Genomic DNA, 4,990 nt, shown 5'->3' with positions numbered 1-4,990 from the left:
GGCTACCTACGGATTATGGCTCGGAGGAAACCTGACAGCAACGCCACCATGTTGAATAATGCAGCCACAGGACGTCGTGTTACGACTCAAACTGTGAGCAATAGGCTGCATGATGCGCAACTTCACTTCTGACGTCCATGGCGAGGTCCTTCTTTGCAACCAGGACACCCTGCAGCGCGGTACAGATGGGCCCAACAATATGCCGAATGGAACGCTCAGGATTGGCATCACGTTCTCTTCACCGATGAGTGCCGCATATGCCTTAAACCAGACAATCGTCCGAGACGTGTTTGGAGGCAACCCGGCCTGGCTGAACGCCTTAGACACACTGTCCAGCGAGTGCAGCAAGGTGGAGGTTTTCTGCTGTTCCGGGGTGGCATTATCTGAGACCGACGTACGCCGCTGGTGGTCATGGAAGGCGCCGTAACGACTGTACGATACGTGAATGCCATCCTCCGACCGATAGTGCAGCCATATCGGCAGCATATTGGCGAGGCATTCGTCTTCGTGGACAGCAATTCGCGCCCCTTCTGCGCATCTTGTGAATGACTTCCTTCAAGATAACGACATCGCTCGACTAGAGTGGCCACCATGTTCTTCAGACATGAACCCTATCGTACATGCCTAGGAAAGATTGAAAAGGGCTGTTAATGGACGACGTGGCCCACCAACCACTCTGAGGGTCCTACGCCGAATGGCCGTTGAGGAATGGGACAATGTGGACCAAGAGTTCCTTGATGAACTTGTGGATAGAGTGCCACGTTGAGTACAGGCATGCATCAATGCAAGAGGACGTGCTACTGGGTATTAGAGATACCGGTGTGTACAGCAATCTGGACCACCACCTCTGAAGATCTCGCTACATGGTGGTACAATATGAAATGTGTGGTTTTCATGAGCAAAAAAGAAAAAAAAGGGGCGGACATGATGTTTAAATTGATTTCTAATCCAATTTTCAATACAAGTTCCAGAACTCTCGGAACCGAGGTGATGCAAAACTTTTTTGATGTGTGTATTTCCTCTGCCACTTCTTTCTCACTCTGCGAAATTCCTCAGGTTTCCTTCTGACTTTCTTTGCTTTGTTTATCGTTTTAATTGCTCTGCTTTGAATCAACACCACAAGCACTGTAGCTCTATTGTGAAGTACTCGTCGACTAAGCAGTCCAATTACGCTTAGTAGCGTCATGCTGTGCTCACCATTGCAATCCTCGTTGCCATTAGCAGCCAATTTGGTGGTTTCATGGTAGACAATGTGTGGAGCGTTGCATGCCGTAAACATGAGATCTCGCATTCAACTAGTTCCATGTCAGAGTGTACCTTGTTACCACCACGTATCACTTTGAAACACGTATGTATTCAGTAGCAGCGATGGCGAGGCATGACAGAATCTCTGACCAGAGAGTTATTTATCGTTACTAGTCTGCGCTTGACCGCGCGACAGCATGCAGTTCAGTTCGAGAGCAGTAGCGCGTGCGAGATCACACTGTTGCGAGAAAGTAGTTGTACGTAGCGAGTCGCGAGAGCATGTAGTTCAGTCTGTGCTAGTAGCGCGCGAGAGACAGTCGGAGTTGTGTGTGAGGAGTCGGCGGGCGTCGACTTGGGCCTCTGGTCAAGGTTCGGGACGAGGTATATTTTTTAAATAAGGTAATGAAGCAGCATTGCGCTCATCTGATAATGTAATGTATCTTAACTGTAATTAATTTGTTCAAGAATTGCCCCAATAATAATTTGTTCTGAAAGTAATCTTTTAAGAAAATAATCATTACAATTGAAACAATATTTCCTTTGCTTTTCCTCCCAGAATCAATTTATCAGATTGATCTTAACGTTAATTTTGTGGGTACTTAACATTTTTTTCACATTTTTATTATCATTGAATTTTATTATTGTGGGAACCTAACATTTGGCTCTATTTGCAATTCTATTGAATTCTTTTCATTTTTGTATTTTTGCGGGAGGTTACACATGGCTCTATTCCCATTAACATTTAAGTATTGTCATTCCAAAATTGTCTGGGGAGGTTACACTTAGCACGATGTCTATTCACATTTAAAAATTATCTTGCAAAATTCTCTGGGGAGGTTACACTTTGTTACCACCAAGTATCACTTCATAAAGTTAGCAGAGTGTCGGTGGTAAGGCACGTCCATTGTAGGTCGGATGGAGCCATTCACAAGGGTGTGCTGAAAAGAAATGCCTCCGAATTTTTAATATGTAAACTCTTAAAGCTTTTTAAATAAAATAAACTTTCTTAACATTCCACATCTTCATTCTTCATGTCCGGGTATTTATTTCTCAACCAGTTGCCCCGGAGACGAACACAGCTCTCCCAACGAGAGACCAGTTTGTTGATACCGTCATCGTAGAGGGTTTGACTTCGTAGCGGAACCTCTTCATGTCTACTTGCACCCGTTCGCTATGAAAGTCAAGTTCTCGAAGGAGTTCTTTTAGTTTTACAAACAGATGAAAATCGGACGGCGCAAAGTCGGGTCTCAATAGAGGATAAACGATGACATTGAACGCAAGGTATTGGATTCTTGCAGACGTCCCAGGCCTCGTGTGTTTCGTAGCTTTGTTATTCAGAAGGAGAGAGTGGTCCATATGTGGACGCAGTCTTAGAATTTGAAACTCGATTGCAGCTCTCTGTTTCTCACGACCCGAAAAAGTCAAAAAATGTTGCGTGCTACATTTCGGAGCCCTCTTGCGGCAATGAGCTGCCAAAATGTAGGCGTGAAGATTAAACATGTAGAGCGTTAATAACGTTGGTTTTACTTAAAATGCTTCAAGAGCTTTGGCATAAAAAATTCGGAGGCGTAACTTTTCAGCATACTCTCATATCTGTGTTGACAGAAAAATGAAGTACTTACACTATTCTTCTGAAGGATTCTGTCAGTGCGTCGATTACACTAATCATAAATGGTTACCTTGCAGATTTAGCAGTAATAAAAAAAATGCTATCATACCCGCTGGTCATCAATGTTTCTATACAGAAATCTTGCTCTAATCCCAATTTCTTATTATCACTCAAGCAGAATGCACGCGAAGACAGAGTGCTCCGATCTACTTTCTTCTGGGTAAAGTAGTGCTACGAAGCGGCCTGTAGAAACTTGTCTGCCTTCCAGTAAACTGTGTAGGCTAGGGTATTATTGGGTTTCCTGTAGATCAACTCATTTGAACAACACAATTAAGAATGGAGGCCACCCCACTCTCCATCTCCATGGGGAAGCTGATTTTCGAAAGAATGGTGCTGATAAAATCGTGAAATTTCCGTAGCTGTTCCTTGTTGTGTGGCCAAAAAACAAAGGTGTCATCCGCACAGTGGCACAGCAAGAAAGCTTCAGTCTTACAGTTATTAATGAATTTTGCTCGAAATGTTCCATGAAATGTTAAAATTACACTTAACGTTTCTAAAAACTGACTATATGCATAGTTTGACGAGGTACTCTCTGCTGCTGTTAGTAAATAAATATCTGATGTCGAAGCTCACCAGTATTTCACATGCGAATAATTAATAAAATTGTGTGCGGTAACATACTATCTGACAAAAAGCTGAGGCACCGTAAGGGGAGGAGGAAACGGATTGACATGGTATGCGGTGTTACTTCAGTGATTGCAAGTTGGCGGTATGAGGTCACTTACCACTTCTCAGGGCTGACTGCTTTCTCTGATTTGGTTGGGAAGAGTGCCATAAAGCTGTTGCATTCTCCTGTGAGGCAAGTTGATCTACAATCGTTGTACACCGTGGAGAAGCACGCCAGAGGTGTGTTTTCTGCACGGTCAGTGGCACCCGTATTTAAAAACCCGGGCCAACTGAACGGATCATCAGCACAGCAGGGCTAAGTTCCACGGCCAACTGTCCGTCGTTTGCCGCCAACTGACGCAGTCATAATCGGTACAGGTAGTCTACACCGTGACAACAACGTCGTACTTGTGACATTTCCAATACCCTGCCGCCGCCTCTATAAGACTGCTCGCCGAGGAAGCTTGCTACCACCACACTGTATGAAGCACGACTGGGCTACCACAATCCTCCTTGTTGCCAGAGTTAGCCAGCAACGTTGACTACATAAATTCTTAGTAGCTACCAACACGTCATCTACATAAACAGTTACCGCCGGCCGTTGTGGCCGAGCGGTTATAGGCGCTTCAGTCCGAAACCGCGCTGCTGCTACGGTCGCAGGTTCGGATCCTGCCTCGGGCATGGATGTGTGTGCTGTCCTTAGGTTAGTTAGGTTTAAGTAGTTCTAAGTTCTAGGGGACTGATGATCTGAGATGTTAAGTCCCATAGTGCTCAGAGCCATTTGAACCCTCTGAATAATTTGGGACAACCGCAGGCCACTGTACCGCTACCCTCCAGGTGCGGACGCCGTCTCAAGTCCTCAATGAATGTGACGAAAAACGTGTAAGAAAATCTTAACGCCTAACTTTACTGATATTTACGCCCGGCAAGAGCGTGAATAGAGCACTTATTTGGCGGAGCGGACACAAGAAAGAATGATGATAATATGGGGGACTGGAATATTTTCGTAAAATAGTTCTCTGAGCTCTGATTGTTTAACAGCATGTTAATGTAGGATTGCCTGAGGCGCTTTTAAAATCTGCTGTAAAATTTAGGACTTCGTGAAGCGTTCATAGAGACAAAAAAGTAGACGTAATCTCACTGATTATATTTCGTGTTATCACATTAAAATATTGCTGCAGGATATCTTTACCGTAGCGAAATTTAATTAAAAGAAACCTTTGAATCTAAGGAAGTATTCCTTTTTTAAGTGAAATACTCTGTTTCGCCGAGAAGCGGCCAACGTCTATACTGGACTGAAAGTTTGAAACGCGTATGTATTCATGTATTCAGTAGCAGCGATGGCGAGGCATGACAGAATCTCTGACCAGAGAGCTATTTATCGTTACTAGTCTGCGCTTGACCGCGCGAGAGTTCAGTTCGAGAGTAGTAGCGCATACGAGATGACATAGTCTGTGCTAGTAGTGCGCG

Source organism: Schistocerca nitens, chromosome 7, assembly GCF_023898315.1.
Source record: "Schistocerca nitens isolate TAMUIC-IGC-003100 chromosome 7, iqSchNite1.1, whole genome shotgun sequence".
In the NCBI taxonomy this organism is placed as follows: Eukaryota; Metazoa; Arthropoda; class Insecta; order Orthoptera; family Acrididae; genus Schistocerca; species Schistocerca nitens.
Note: the sequence above shows the minus strand (reverse complement) of the source record.